At 33.6% G+C, this 17,418-nt stretch overlaps 1 protein-coding gene across 7 annotated transcripts in view; it reads left to right on the top strand.

Annotated features, from left to right (window-relative positions):
- Positions 1-17,418, top strand: part of NPY5R (neuropeptide Y receptor Y5) — a 163,939-nt gene that overhangs the window by 40,052 nt on the left and 106,469 nt on the right. The window lies entirely within an intron of this gene.

The raw sequence follows: 17,418 nt of genomic DNA, 5'->3' as shown, positions 1-17,418 counted from the left end.
TAATTAAATGTATCTAAAAATATTTGGTTTTAAAAGATTACCACTAGTCATTTCTATGTTTCTATATTCCTATAAAAATATTTTTCCAGTGGTCAAAAAAAACTTGAGTTTTGCAAAAGTATACCTGGTATTCAAGTGCTCAGATGACCTGACTTTACATTTCTCAGGCAACTTGTCACATTCATTATTTTGAAGAAAACTCTTTATAAACCTTAAGGCACTGTATATAACAAAAACAGTAACATGATGTGTTTGCCTAGAGTATGCTTGGTAAAACTTATTCTCCCAATTCTTATATTAAATTCTAGGAGCCAGCTAAGTAACAGTGAAATTATTCTATCACTTAGGACACTGTTTATACCTATGTTTTATGTATAAAAATTATAAAGTTATTTCTATATTAATTTTTCCAATGAACAAAAATATCTGAACCTGACTTTTAAGATCTCTTGATGATTGAGCCTCAGTGTACCTTTCCAAGCCTATTTTTCTGAATGGTCCATTAAGAGTACCTTGTGCTTGGGCTAAAATGGATTAGTAAGCATCTTCCAAGTATGACCCTCACTTATCTCTCATTTCCCTTTTGTTCATTCTATAAGCACCACCTGCTTGTCCCCTATGAAAATGGTAACCTTCTTTCAAGATTCAGCTCAAATGCAACCTCTTTCATAAAGAGATTTCCACGATCATCTTATCTTTTTAAATGTGATCTCATCCATTTCTAAATACCCATTGAATTTTGGGAGAATCTCTTTAAAAATAATTTCTCTCTCTTTTTAAAAACTATTTACTTCATAGGGATTTTGGGAAAAGATATTTTGTAAGCCTTAAGGAACTCTGTAAATGTGAATTATTATTATTATAAGTTATTTGTTCAGCCATCATATTTCTTATATAAAATTATAAATTTGCTGAAGATAGAGACTTTCTTCTTTATACCCACTATCCCAAACTGCACAGTATATAGTTCCTTTCACATAAATAGCCTCTCATTGGAAATGTGCAGAATAAAGAAATGAATGAACTCTTAAATATTCTAAGATCTACTACATTCTAGAAGCTTGGTAGGATGAAATAAGCAATAGACTTAAGAGAATCTGAAGACCTGAATTTGGACTATAGTTATAGCACCTACTAGTAAAAGAGTCAACAGCAAGTTACAAAGCGCATTTTGAATTTTTAAATATTGATTTCTAAATAGTTATTCAAAATAATTTCTTAATATTATTTCGATCTTAGTATTTTTGAATTCAGTGTTAATTTATATTTCATTATCTTTATGAGGAAGAGGCAGATATTCCCATTTTTATAGATGGGTGATCTCAAGCAGAAAAGGGTTTAGTAAGACTTCTTTAGGATCACACATTTAATGGAAAAATGAAGACTATAATAAAAATCTCTTATCCTAGTCATTTTGCTACATTAAGTACTTAATATTAGAACTAAATAGAAATCATTTTTTTTTTTTGCAATAACTGCTTTAGTTTCCTTCACATAGTCAGCAGGCAAAAAACATGTGTCCAATTGAATTCTATTTTCGCTGACCCAATATAAATCAGTGCCCAAGATTCTTGAAGATGATCTAGTTTGTTTCCTTCACTTTACAAATGAAGAAACTGAGGCCCAAAGTGATTTACCTAAAATAATCTAAGGTAGCAATGATGGAATTTAAGGATTACTCCTTTGACTCCAAATTCAGAGCTCTATGGTCTCATGCTGAAAGGGGGTGTGGTACTTGTTTTGAAGTCAGAGGACATGAGTTCAAATCCTGATTCTGATGATTAATACCATTGTGACCTTAGGTTATTGAATAACTACACTAGGGCTTAGTTTTCTTTTATATAAAATTAGAGGGTTGGACTTAAAGACCTCCTATCCAATTTTAGGTTTACAATTATATTTTTGAAGAAAAGATCTTGCAATTCTTGGTCCAAGAAGTCTATGGAATATGAAAATATGAAAAGTTACATGAACACATACACAAAAATGTATAATCATATATATTTATATGTGTGTGTGTCTTTATGCATTCATTTATCATCTCCTCAAAAAAGTGAAGTTTTAAAAGTAAGGTTTAGCGATCAGAAGAAAAATGTCCAGTATACTTTTCATGCCTTGAGAAAATAAATTTCCTATCTCAATTGCCAAAAAGGACCTGATCTGAGATATGACTGTATGCTTGTTCAATTTCGATTCTACTTTAGTGTAGATTTTTTTTAATGATTAATGGCCTAAAAGTTCCTAAGAGAAATCATAGCATTAGCCAAACCTATAGAAGTGTTTATATATTTAAGGTAATAAAGCAAAATTGAGATGAGTCAGGAAACATTTTTTACATGTTTAATACAATCTCTCTAGTCCCTGGATTTAAATAATGAATGAATGGAAAAAAATGACACCTTTAAATAAATTATAATATACCCTGTGCCACAAGAAAATGAATTAAACTTTTGAAATAAGTGCACTGTCAGTCATTAGTGTATATAGGAAAGGCGGTTTTCCCTTCCCACACAATCATTATGATATTGTTAAAAAGGATTTTTCATTAAATATGCTTACCCTACTTCTTTTCATTCATCTTAAGTATGTGAGAATATCCTCAATGGTTAACAATAGATAATTGAAAATACACACCTGTCTTTCTGGGTTTCAGTGAACAGTTTATGTAAGACCAAGCTCTGTCACAAAAGAAACATTTTTCCTTATGGGAATTTCATCTCAAACCCTACTAGCAAAAATCAATTTGCAATATATTTAAGGGGTTTTAGATATTAAATATCAGTTTCTCTATAAGCTATAAAAGCCACTGAAAAATCTCAGGCACTGATTTATACTGGGTCAGAGAAAGTGGAATTCAATTGGACACATGTTTTTTGTCTACTGTGACTATGTGAAAGAAACTAGAGCAGTTATTGCACAAAAATGATGATTTCTAAACAAGATCTGAAATTTGTCTTATATTTCGCTGGGGGAGAAAATTATATGTTTTTTCAGCCACAAAACTTTAATAGAATTGAACCTGGAATTTTTAAATTAGAATGACCAAATGAATCAATTGACAATTTTTTTAAAAATTGCTTGATCCTTCAAAATATTCTTAAATTCCAGTCCTAGAGCCTAAGAAATTTTTTTTTTTCCCTGAAAGACTGTAGAGCCCAGGATCCAGAAGAGGTATCTAGTTTGCCTTCCTAATAGTACAAAAAAGAGGAAACGGTACAAGAGACTTTGTATTATTACTCCCAGGTCATATAGTAGCCAGGGTCAAGATCTGAACTAGGTCCTCAAATTCATAAGACTTTTTAAATTCAGGGTTTGAATTCTTGGCCCCTCCCAGCTCTAGAATATTATTCTGTGATCCTTTGTACTCTTATCATGGTTAGGTGGTGTAGTGAATAGAGTGCTTGGCCTGGATTCAGGAATACTCTTTTTGAGTTCAAATCTTGCTGCAGACAGTTATGAGCTATATGACCCTGGCCAAGTCACTTCACACTGTTTGCCTAGATTTCCTCATTTGTAAAATGAGCTGGAGAAGGAAATGGCGAACAACCACTTAAGTATCCTTACCAAGAAAACTCCAAAAAGAGTCATGAGGAATCAGACAAACCTGAAAAAACAAAAACTAGATAGAAAACTAGATAGAGAACATTCCTATTTTCAAACAAGAGTCAATAAAATACGTTTTTAAAAAAGATCTATTTATGGTATTCATAAAATGTAAAAAAGATTAAGAGGAAAGATTCAAGTATGTTGAGTGGGTTTTCTGTGAAGAATCTACTTAAAAACATGGTGAAGAATGATATAGGAGTGAAAGGTTGTGATCAGAAGGAGATAAGATCATAGATTCATTAAATGTTGAAGATAACCTAACTATAACATTGACTTATTCCTTTAGCTCAGTTTTTTTCAGATTCATAAATATTTAAGGTTGTGTATATTATTTAAAAAAAAATCAGGGTCAGAAACAAATATGTTACCTTTTCCATGAAGAATTGTTTGATTAGCTTTTTCTTAGTAGTTATTGTTATTCCTTTGTCATAATTGCTCTTTTGCTGTCTTTCTGGTTTAATGTCAGGAAATCAGGTTCAGTTTCCTCCTTTCTATAAATAAAAAGACATTCTCTTTCACATTTTAGTTTTTAGTGTGCATTTTCTACAATCAGTGTTCCTTTTGTCTTAGTAACCTATGGGGATAGTTTAAAAAAACTAACAACAAGGTAGACTCCTGAGGTGTGCAAAGCAAGAATAAGAATCAATTCAATTCGTGCATTCACTTAATATGCATTTGATAATGCCTAGGATCATAGCTTGCAAATTTTTCTTGCCTGAAGGGTTCTACACTCCAAAATTCCATTTCTAATTTGGCAAAGATCAAGGTAGTGATTGACCAACAATAGAGAAGAGTCACTAGGCTCAGGAAAAACAAATGATTATAAGTTTGGGGACTTTATATTCTTCATTTCAGTAGCATAAATTAGCCAGTGAGTGCAAAAAATTTTATATCAGCTACAGAAGCATTAAAACAATATCTCCAATTCTATCTCGCATCTATAGCCAATTTAATGAGAACATTGGCAAAAATAATCCAATTATAACCAAATTGCAAAAATGTTCCTTTTTAAAAGTAGGAAATTTGAGATAAGTAGGAAAAAGTAGGCAGCTGGAAATTAGATGATCCAGTAAAAGATAGGCAAGATTCTCCCAACCATAGTAGATTTTGAAGTCAACCTTAAGTTTAAGAACAGTTTTAGGAAAAGAAAGAAATCTCTGACTCATTTGCCAAAATTTAGAACAGTGGTTGAACTTTATCTGATTACAAGATTTTAAAACATTTAATGTCTTTTATTATTTCCGATAAAAAGATTGGGTCTCACAAACAATAATACAATAGATATTTCTTCCAAAAGTTATGGGAATAGAGAGGGATTGTTTCAAGAAAACCTACCTTCATTAGATTTGCAGGCTAATGGGACATATACTTCAAACATCTTTAGTACCTCAAATCAAAGAGTTGAAGATAGGCACTCCACCCAAGTGAGAGCAATTAAATCAATTCCACTTACCCTTTGCAGCTGCCTCTTCTCACCCACCCTAGGAAGCTAGGCTTACCTTATATAATCTCGTGGTTGGGAGTGGGAAGAAGGTGAAAAGAGAAGACAGGAAAACCCTGGAAAGGGAGAGAATGAGAAAAAACTGTGTAGGAGTTAGTATAGCTTCCCCTCTGTCTCTTGACTCTGCTCTTACTCTCAACCCTTTAGAATAAAGAGTAAAAAATAATCACCTTTCCATACTCTAAATATGGGCAAATATAGAGGGAAGAGAGCTAAGTATGAAACAACCCAAATGAGCACTTTTGCAGGGAATGTCTGAAAAATTGTTACATTTTATGTTAAAGTTAATTTGAATGTTGGTAGGAAGTTTAGTTAATTATATTGAAGTTTATATTATGTTTTAATAACACTTTTAAAATTTCAAAAAGAGCAGGTAAGTTATGAACTAGTTTCAAGTTTGCAGTCTCCAATAACATATGTTCACTCTTATTTTGAATTTATGAAAATATATATCATCACCAAAACAACTGTTAACAATTTGTGCTGTTTTTCAGTTGCAAGCAGAATGCAATTTTGTTTTAATTGATATAAATGGAGCAATTTAGCAACAGTCTGCTCTTTGCAATAGCAGTTTCCAACAATCCTTGAAGACCTTTGGTGATGCTTAGATAAAAATGCCTTTGGAATTACAAATTCTTTTGTATTTTACATAGCATTGTCCTTTTATTTAGTCAGGGTCTGACTGATTTGGAACAACCAATCAATCTAGCAGCACATACTTGTTAGACACCTTCGGTGTGAACAATACTGTGCTAGGCACTTGAGGAAATGGAAAATGTAATTAAGATGGTGTTTTTGCCCTTGTGAAGCTTATAGCTTATTAGAGAAATGAGATACATATATTGCTATATGTGATATAAAATATAAAACAAATTGCTATACAAGTCCCAAGGGCTTGTATAGGCTCCCAGAGAGATCAGGGAAGGCTTCCTGCAGAAATGACATTACTGTTGGGCTTTAAAGGATGGGCTTCAGTTTTAAAAAAAAGGTGAAGGAGGAGAGCATTCCACATATATCGAACAGCTGGATAGAAGGCATGAGGTAAAAGAGAAGAGTATATGTTTGGGGACCAAACTTTACCAAAGCAGGGAGGAGAAAAATCTAAAATGAGTCTGGAAAAGGTATGGGGGAACCAGGTTTTGCATGACCTAAAATGCCCAGAAGTTTGAACTTTGTGAGACAGTAGTAAACCAGTGAAGATTTTTGAACAGGGAAATTTTGTTCACATGTGTGTAAAATAAAGATTGTTGACAAAAGTATGAAGAATGAATTGGAGGGAGTATGGTAAAAAGACCTTTCAGAAGGCCATTGCAGTAGTTTGTCTTGATTAGTGGTAATATGAATTTAAGGAAGGGACAGAGAAAAATCAAAAAAGGTTTAAGCTGCTTTTCTTTGTAGGCACAAGAGATACTTGTGTCAGGGTGTCAGGAGGCTCTATTATAGACAGTTTCTAAGTGATCTCAGAATTTAAGAGTAACTGAGTCTAGTACAACTGAAGATGAACTTCACAACTGTCTTAGACAATATTATCCAGTTTAAATAGCTAACATGGATAAGAAACAGTAGTGGTTAGGTTAATAGGTAACATATAAAAAGCTAAAATCAAACTATTGCACTGTGAGAAAAAACAATATAAAATTATAACTGATGATCAGAAGGAAAGGTCAGCTGGTGAGTTTGTTATGATCATTAAGATTACCTGTGGTGACACAATTATTATATGTTATTATTATACATAATAATTTACAACTTTTTGATGGAACATCATGTCTTTTACTGTTGGGTTATCATGAAATTTCAAAGTTCCCATTGTGATTTGGGCTGTTCTGTGGAGTCCTCCCAGGTCAGAATAGAACATGTATTTGGGAGGAGAGAGATGAATAAACTAAATTCAAACTGGTGACTCCCCCATCCCCCCACACACAAAATGACATTTTAAAATAAGCAGTAAGCCTATTGCTCAGAATATGAATTGGATTAGATGGCCTCTAAGGTTTCTTCCAATTCCGAGAATCTATGATGAATACTGAGTGGAATTTAATTCAACAATGTGAACATTAAATAATTCCAGAAAGTTAAAATTTTTGATACTTTGTATAGGATTTGTTCTTACAATACACCATGTATAAAGATGAATATCTCTCTCTTCTATAAATATGTATACACATGTGTGTTTAATGAATTTTAAGCAAGCTAAATGAACAGTATGACTATATTTAGATCTAAGAATTATTACTCCGATGTGTAGAAGGATAATAGGAATCTATCATATTTCTTGTTATTCAGCCTATATCTCTTTCATAGTGGCTATGTCTCTATGACTCCTATAGGACTGAAATATACTAGGATTGAAACTTTAAATCAATCCAGTTTTCACCAGGTTGTCTCAACAACACCCAAACAGTGGGGTGAGAAGGTATGCATTGCGCAGCAATGTAATACATTTTATAGAGGATCTCACAAAAGTTTCAAAGACCAAATGTTTTTATTTTATCTGATTTCAGCCAAATTGATATCCTCCTGGTCAGTTTCATAAATGACATAAAGTGTTAAAGGTATTAGAAGCTGTAGTTTTGCTTTATGACTGTTCATAAAGATGAGGATGAAGATTAAATTAAGGAGGAAGACAGATCTAGTCTTGGCAGTTTACGTTGTGAATTGTTTACATTGTGTGTCCTTAACAGTCAAATGGTGATTTTTTTTTTGAATTTATAAATTGTAATTGATATGTTTGTTTTCATATTACCTTCACTTAAGCACTTTTATCCTTTTTATAATTTTTATGAACTTAAAAACCAAAAAGGAACATTTCCATATGTATAGCAGAACATAAAAAAAATTATAAATGAAACATAAATCTCCATTCATTCTGTTTTCTTTAGGCAGATAACAACTTCCATGTGTTACTTTCAAAACTGTCCTGCTTGAAAGTGCTTCCTTCTGATCTTTATTTGTGCTCATTTGTACATTTAAAAAAATATTTCAATGCTCCTCTCTTTTTTCATCATAATTGATAATCCCCTACTCTCCTCCAAATCGTCCTACTTAAAAAAAATGAAAGAACCAAAATACTCATCTTTATAACAAATAATATAATCAAGTAAATAAATTCACATAATAACTATATCCAAACATATGTCTTTTTATTTGGACCTTTTGTTCAACCTCTCTCTCTGAATCATAGAATCTTGGGAAATATGTTTAGCCATGCATTATTAAATATTTCAGTTATTTTTATTTATTGCTATCCTTGTAAAACTCAGGGTTTTTTGATTCTGCTGATTTTCATCTATTATCAGTTTTCTTACTACCTGGGATTTTTAAAAATATTTTATTTTGTCTTGTCTTGTTTCTTAATTTTATTCTATTTTATTTACATATTACAATTTAGATTCTACTTTGCATTTATTTTCCTCCCCACCCTGGCCCCAACTCATTTTTTTTAAAATTCCTCTGTCAAGATTTGGAAATTTATTTTATTTGTGACTGTTGTCTCCCTGGTATTATCTTCTCACCTTCCAAACTCCCTTAGTCTCTTGACTCTCTTTTTTAATTTATAACAATTTAATTTTACTTAACTCTACAGTAAACTTCTATCATCATGCTGTAAAATATGATTGAGACTAGAATATATTGATTGAATTAGTTACCTAGTTCTTAAAATGACATGATAGGGAAATTAATAGTTTTTAAAAAAAAGTATTTAATTTGATGGCACAGAAAAAGAAGTTAAACTCTTGTTCTCTACATAACAAAGTGACAGTGTACAATTTACCATATTTTCTGCAGCACTATCTAGTTTTCACCAATTCAGTAGAATACTACCTTATAAGCAACTTATTTCACATTCAGAAACAAACCTAAGGCATGTGAAATGTTCTTATCTGTGGCTAGAAGTTGAAAAGTTCCATACATAAATGCTCATAAGCACACCCATCAATTCCTAGTCCTTTTAACTATCCAATTTATGAAATGCCTTTTTGAGTTTATTTAAAAAGTGGTCGGTGTGTTTTGTAGTTGTACTTATTGAGAAAAAAGTGCATCAAAAGGGGAAAAGTTTGACATGATAATACTAATATATATATATATATATTTATAGATTTGTGTGCATATAATCTAAAGTCACATGAAATGTTTAACTGTTTAAAAAAATAAAAATCCCATCATGCATTTTACAAAATTGTGGCTTCAAAGAGCAAGCATCATTTAAATAAGCAAGTGCAAAAATGCCTTATAAAAAAGCATGTTTTTATTATTATGAAATAGAAAATTATTATAATATAATATTAAAGTAATTATTAAAGTTTTAAATTTAAAAGATATGCAAACCAATACAGCAGTGAACAGTTTTATTTGATATATTTCAGCACCAAATTTTGTGTATTTGAATATTTAGCCTTCTTTGGTCCATTTCAAATAAAAGTTCATCAGATATTCCCCAGCCTATTGTTTTTCATATTTGTAGGCTTTTCATAATACTCTGATTATGAGAAATAGCTTTTTCTATCCCCCTTTCTTTTCTACAGTAATGTACTTTTAACCCTCCCTTCTATTTTTCCTCTTTAAATCTGCAAAACATAACCAATTTTCAAGAACTCTTAAGAATAAAAAGGATAAAAGTAACTAGAGGAGGAATATGTTCATGAGTTTTTTTAACTCTCCCAGGACTCTTTGAAACTTAAATCTCGAAAAAGTTTTCTTTCCTATCCCAAATTGGAATGTGAATACTAATTACCATACAACTCTTTCCAGTTGCTCAAATGTGCGTACTTTTTTAGAATTCTCTTATTTGTGTCTGCATTTCAAAGTTTCTACTCAGTTCTGATCTTTTCAGAGATGCTTGAAAATTCTCTATTCTATTAAAGATCTTTATTTTCTGTAGGATTATGCTTACCTTTGTGTAGACTAAGTTATTCTTAGTTGAAAGACTAAAACTTTTGATTTTTGGAATATTTTAAGTAGATGTTGCCAGGTCATGTGACTTTGACTTTTTCTTAATTTTGAGAGTTCTCTCTCTCTCTCTCTCTCTCTCTCTCTCTCTCTCTCTCTCTCTCTCTCTCTCCCTCTCTCCCTCTCCCCCCCCCCCCCCCATTTTGGGTCTTTCTGACTTAGATTTTGTTTTTTGGGAGACCTCTGATTTTTTTGCCTCTGGATATAGAGCCTTGTAGGCTAGACATTTTCTGTCCTATCTCTGATCATTTGAAGGTATATCAATTTGCTTCTCTGCCTGGGTCCTTGCTTTTCTAGCAGCCCACTTTTCTGTTGTCCATGATCTCCTGAATAGCTTTTTCTGTGGTTTTGAGGTGGAAGAAGACAATGTTATTTCTTACCATTCTTGATCATTATTTTGTATGGTATGCATTTTAAATTTTTTCTGGAGTATGTATGTTGGAGGTAGGTTATCAATTTCTCATTCAGGCAAGAAATCCAAAATGATTTCCAATATTGAATGAAAATCCAATACTTGAAATATAGTGTATCTGCCTTTAAAAGGAAGCTAAAAGAACCAAAGCTTTTTACCTTCTGCTGTGTCCCAGAATAATCAAGGGTTAGTTGAATAGTCTATACCACCCTGTTTTCAGGTTGTTAAAAATAAATGGTTCATTATGAAATAGAATGGGATAGATACAAGTTTCACAGTGTTTAAAAGAAATTATAATACCTTTTTCTTTAAGATTTTAAAAAATACTTTGGTTGAATTATTTTTGGAAAAAGAAAGCACTGTTGATCCAACTCTAGAGAAGCGGAAAAAAATTTTTTTTTTCTTCTTTGACATTCAAATACTGTTTATTTTTGAGAGTTTTCTTTGCTATTTATCCTTTAGAGTAGAAACTACTACCAGTATCAGAAAATTTCAAAGGTACTACAGCATTTTTATTCTTTTAAAGAAGAAGGAAGGAAGCAGAGTCTAATAACAGGATAATAGTAACAGTTAAGAAGGACTTGGTTTCTTTTGAGAAGTAGCTCTTGGCTCAGTGTGGAGAGAAAAAAAAGTTGAAGTTGGTAGGACTTAAGCTCCAGGCAAGGAGTGAGGGCCAATATTTCAATGCAAGCAATTGGCAGTGGCAGTGCATCATCCAACACTAGACCATGTAGGAAACTACATGTGTTGACCATCTGTACACCTCATCTCATCTTACCCCCATAGACTAGGTGAAGGCTAAGCACCCCACTCCATCTACAGAAAGCTATTAAACTGCCATTTCCTGGGTTTTAGCAAGCATGGGGCTAGACTGCAGTTAGGAAAGGTGAAAGGGCCCACCCCTCTCTACCTAACTGCTTCTAAATCATAAAACCAGGGTCTCAGGTTTGTGAAGAGCCAGGATTCTTGAGCAAGCAATCTGGCCAAGGCCAGATCTCAATAGACCAGGTTTCAGCAACTGGGCTGAAAGAGTACTACACTGGGAAGTAGGACACTTGGCTTATTCCTGCTTTGCCACTAACTCTGAGGTTCTGTTTCCAGTATAAAATGAGGTAGTTGAAGAAGAGCAAGGTCCCTGCTGTTTCTAATAATCAGTGAATCTGAGATTTTGGCTCCATTTGACTGTCTTAAAGATCATCTTCATTTTAGTAAAAGTTAATTAAGAAATCTTTGTGATCTTGGTCAAGTAGCTTCTCTTCTTTGGGGGGGGGTCTCAGTTTTTCCATAAAATTGGATTAAATAATATCCCTTAAAGTCTCTTACAACTCTAATTTTCATTATTTTTTAGGGTTTCATTTTGGCTTTGGTTTTTTGGAGGGGAAGAGGGACTAGTTGACTTCAAACTCTCAGTTCTCCCCAAAAGGGTTTGTTTGTTTTTTTCAGTTATCAAGCTACTTGGTTGTCACATGTGAAGAAATAACTGACTTTAAAGTCTAATTTTCAAGACTTAGTTAAAAACAGGAAGCTACTAGATAATCTATTTCCTTTATTGCTGATGCATTTAGACATCTCTTTACTCTCCACAGGGTGGGGTCCAGCTTGTTCTCTAGCTAAGAATACCTTTTGTGACTTATGTCATGCTTACTCTAGATGCAAAAGTACCTAAGTGTGGCTTTGCTAGTCTTAGTATATATTCGACCAAATAATTTGATTTAATAGGTCAACTTTAAGAGTTGCATTCTTCACCAGCATCCATTTGGGCTCCTTCCACAACTATTTATAAATCATAGTCCATTTGTTTGTTGGATTCTATGTTCCACGGTATAATATAGTTGTGTCAGTAAGAGTCTCCTTTGAAAAATAGAAAAATACATATTGTTTTTACATTTCTGCAGTTCTGAATCTTTAGCTATAATTATGCTGTATTTCATGTAGATCTTTTTATATTTTTTATGCTTTTCACATTTATTCCTAACCCTAAACTCTCTATAGTCTTAGAATTAATACTATGATTTCTACATAAACTTTCTAAAATAATTTGCACTCCAGTCTTCACTGTATATGGACACTGGATGGGGGGGGGCTTTTTTACATATGTAATTGACAATGTAAATTTTTCTTGAAAATGTATATGTTTGGGTGGCTAGGTGGCACAGTGGATAGAGCACTGGCCTTGAAGTCAGGAGGACCTGAGTTCAAATCTGGCCTCAGACACTTAATAATCACCTAGCTGTGTGGCCTTGGGCAAGCCACTTAACCCCATTGCCTTGAAAAATCTAAAAAAAAAAAATAAGAAAATGTATATGTTTGATCTGTAGATCAGTCAATGACAAAATTCCCTATGAGTGGGGAAAATGGAAATTTTTCAAGTTTAAAACTTACTGAACCACACTGAAACTGATGGCTTGATCATATTGTTTGGCAAGTTAATGTCTGGAGAGTTTAGTCTGTGAAAGAAAGTGATGAAATAGAAATGCAAATATATAAACAATCTCATACATGATGAGAAGAAATAGTCCCCAGACAACAGTGTCATAATATGTAATAGTGGTGCTTAGCATTTATATAGTGAATTTAATCCAGGGAGCTCAGCATGAATTTCAGATATCTGTTAAATGAAAGGTGACAATGTTATTTTCCTCTAAGTATGACATGTAAAAGAGAATATTTATGACTTCTTAGGCAAAAACTAATAAATGAGTTTAATACTTTTCTTTGAGAGCAAGCACTCTCATTCCTTTTGACCATATCAATGCAAGAAAGAATATCATTATGGAATCAATTTATCAAGATAATTGTCAAGCATTAGAAAATGACTGAATAAACTAGTATATTAAAGTAATGCAATACAAATGATATTGATCAATGTTGGGCACACAAAGAATTTGGCAAGCCATGAAATAAGAGTAAAATAAAAAAAGACTCAATGTAATTCTATATATATACTAACCACAACTATATAAAAGAAGAGATGAATACACCAAAATTGGAATGAATACACAAAGAATACTGAAAGGAGTCTTGAGATTGTTGAAGTATAATTATGAGACTTGGATTTTAGTCACTTTGCCTCTCTAGGCTTCAGTTTCATTATATATAATATGGATTTAGATAGTCTTCAAGTACCTCCTAGTTTTAAGATTCAATAGGACATAAAGGTTGGTACTGAAACTTCTCATAGCTGTTTTATATATGGATTTTTTTCAAAAATGTAAATAATGATAAGTATGTTTAAGCTGGTTTTGTTAAAATAAAAATGTCTAACAGAAAACTGAGTTAACTATGATATCTGCCCCAATTCCTGTTTGAAATTAAGAGGAAAAAAAAGGGTAAGTTAAGGTCATCTGAGAGGTTGAATATGAAATCTAATTATTCTAATGGATTTATTTCCTTGAATTTAGATAGACATTTTAAATCCCAAAGTGTATATAAAAATAATTTACTTAGGGTGAGTTCCATTACTCCAGTAAATTTGTGAGCTCACTGATGTGATAATAAAACCCCAAATCTATCCAGGTCTACCCAATTTAAAATGTAAAGCTACCTTGAAATGAGACCAAAAATCTTAATTTGCTCAATTTCTAGTCATTTCATTGATAACTTAAACTAATTAATTAGCAAGTTGTTATTAAGTTCTTGCTATGTACTGTACTATGCCTGTTGAGGATACATATATAACAGTGAAAAATACCTTCCCTTCTACTCTCATCAATCAAATGCAGAGACAAATTGATCAAAATGCAAAAATTGGTTGCCATGAAAGATTTTAAAAACTTTTAAAAATAAATCAATTTATTATTTACCAAATCAGAAATACCACATTCTTAGTTGGAAAGTCATATACTGAATCCTAGTCATTGTGTTGCAGTGGTTCTGTTTTCCTTTGAAAAATCACTCTTGACCCAGGAATGCAGGTGTAAAAAAGAAAATAGAGATTCATTGAGAAGTGAAAACACAAAGAAAACTACCTGGATTGCTAAAATAGATTGCTAATTTAATCCTGACAGTCAGGGGCAGGTAGGTAGTACAGTGAATAGAGCACTGGCCCCATGGTGACAGGAGGACCTGAGTTCAAGTCCAACCTCAGTCTCTTAGTAATTGCCTGTGTGACCTTAAGCAAGTCACTTAACCCCATTGCCTTGTAAAAACCTAAGGAAAAAAATTCCCACAGTCCAGCTGCAAAATCAAAAGCAGAGCCTCTGCCAGAATCTCCTTAAATCCCTCCTCAGGGTCCTTGGGAAGTGCCTTGGGAGTTGCCCAAGTCCTGCATTGTAGAGTTTGCCTTTTGGGGAGGGGTTGAGGGTATCTGATGTTTCAGAGGAGTAGCTAGGTGGCACAGTGGATAGAGCACTGGCCCTGAAGTTTAGGAGTACCTGAGTTCATATCTGACCTCAAACACTTAATAATTACCTTGCTGTGTGGCCTCGGGCAAGCCACTTAACCCCATTGCCTTGCAAAAAACCTTAAAAGAAAAAGATGATGTTTCTGTTCCTATGTAATCTAACTTACTACCAATGAGAATGTGGCCGAGGTCAAAATGGAGTGTTTTAACAGTGATAGAGGAAAAGTGAAGATTTTTCTTAACAGTATAAACAAAAGATTTACAAAATTTATTTTCAATTAATTTCAATATTCCCTATGCCCATGATTCTATGCATCAATTGCACTAAGTATGGTCAGACTATAAGCTTCTAGATAAAAGAAACCTCCAGACATTTTTTTAACTTAATCTTTCTTATCAACTACCACTTGATATGATGAGAAAACCAGCATTTTGTGCTACAGTAGGTAAAATTATAAAAATTTTTAAAAGAAATTGAGAGAAGGATATAAAATTTATGCTTGACAAAAATGCAGACCCACGTTTTTTAATGGCTTTTTTTTTACCTATATAGTTTGATATAGGGGCAGCTAGGTGGTATAGGGGCAGCTAGGTGGTGTAGTGGATAGAGCACTAACCCTGGACTCAGAAGTACCTGGGTTCAAATCCGACCTTAAACAATAATTGCCTGTCATTTAGCCACATTGCCTTAAATAAAAATTTTTAAAATCTACTATAGGAGTGGCTAGGTGGTGCAGTGGATAGAGCACCAGCCTTGGAGTCAGGAGTACCTGGGTTCAAATGTGACCTCAGACACTTAATAATTACCTAGCCATGTGTGGCCTTGGGCAAGCCACTTAACCCCATTGCCTTGAAAAAAATTTAAAAATCTACTATAGTTCGGTATATAACTTTTTTAAATACTTGGATTCTATATATAATGAAGGTCTACTAGGACAGGCAATTTTTGTATTCTTTCTTTGTATCCCCAGTACCTAGTACATAGTAGCCCTGTATGTAGTAGCATTTAATTGCATGTTTTGGATTGGATTCAATAATTTTTGAGCTTTTAAATCCTTAGATATGTGCCAATATAAACCCCTCAGTCTCCAGATAAGCAAACTGAGGCTCAGAGAGAAGAACTTAGTTTCCTCAAGTGACAGATTGAATTGCATTAGAGTCAGCATTAGAATGTAGATTTCCTGACTGGCACCCCTTTCTACTTCACCAAACTATCTTCACATTAGTAGGATGCTTTAATATCTTGCCCTCTTTATACAGCTGCATATCTCCAAGTGCCACCTGAACATCTCCAGTTGGATATCCCAGACTGCTCCAACTCATTTTCTTTTCCCCAAAACTTCTCTACTTACTAACTTTCTTATTTGTGTTGAGAAAACATCCATTTTTCCAGTCACCTAGATGCAGAGAAACTTGGATTTGGGAGGTGATGAGATTAGTTGGAGACCAATTTTGTAAATCTTTTGTTTGCTTTGTAAGAGAATCTTCCTTCTTCCTTTATCACCTAATTTAGGCCACACCTGAGGGTGACCTTCAACCTGATTTGGATTGCATTGTCTTCTGGTGGGGTGGCCAGGAAGAGTAGGGCTGGAAACACCCAAGGCCACCCATAAAAGACCCCTTCCCAAAAGGCAAAATCTCCAATGTGGGATTTGGGTTACTCCCAGGTCACCACCCCCTCCCATGGACTCTGGGGGGAGAATTTAAGGAAATTGAGGAAGGTGATCACTCTTTGACCTTCCAGACTAGTTCAATCAGCAACCCACGTGGTCTTCTCTTTAAACTCTTAACTTTTCTATCACTTTTTTGATGTAACTTCTTTTAATAAAATTTCCATCTTTCCAAAGCCTGCATTCCTGAGAAATAAACCACCAGCTACAACCTGTTTGTTCTCAATCTCCTCCTCCTCTCCCCTAATCCAATCAATTGCCAAATTTTACAGATTCTACCTTCACAGTGGTCTCTCGGTTTCAAATCCTCTTCATAACTCACTCCACAATTACTTATTTCAAGCCCTCAATAACCTCTTGCCTAAACTTTGTATTTTAATTGATTTTGTTGCATTCAGCCTTCACCTTTCTACTCCATTTATCACACAGCAGTCAAGTTGGTATTTCTAGAGCACAAATTTACCATGTTATACCTATTCTCAAGAAGCTCACTGGCTCTCTATAAATCTGGATAAAAGCCAGACTGCCTCCATTTTGCATATAAAGTCTTTGAAAATATGGTCCCAAAGGGGCAGCTAGGTGGGGTAGTGGATAAAGCACCGGCCCTGGAGTCAGGAGTACCCGGGTTCAAATCCGGTCTCAGACACTTAATAATTACCTAGCTGTGTGGCCTTGGGCAAGCCACTTAATCCCATTTGCCTTGTTAAAAAAAAAAAAAGGAAGAAAAAAAGAAAAGAAAATCTGGTCCCAGAATAAATACTCTTGACTTTCCCCTTCACATCCTCCCTTCCACTCAAACTGCTTGCTCCCAACTTTGTACCTTTACACAGGCTAGCTAGTGACAGAAACACTTTCCTTCATTCCTTTTGCTGCTTAAATTCCATAGCTTTTTTTTTGTTTCCTTTATTTTGAATCATTTCAGGCAGATCTTTACTGC

This window comes from Macrotis lagotis, chromosome 3 (assembly GCF_037893015.1).
Source record: "Macrotis lagotis isolate mMagLag1 chromosome 3, bilby.v1.9.chrom.fasta, whole genome shotgun sequence".
NCBI lineage: Eukaryota > Metazoa > Chordata > Mammalia > Peramelemorphia > Peramelidae > Macrotis > Macrotis lagotis.
Note: the sequence above shows the minus strand (reverse complement) of the source record. Positions and strands in the feature narration are given on the sequence as shown.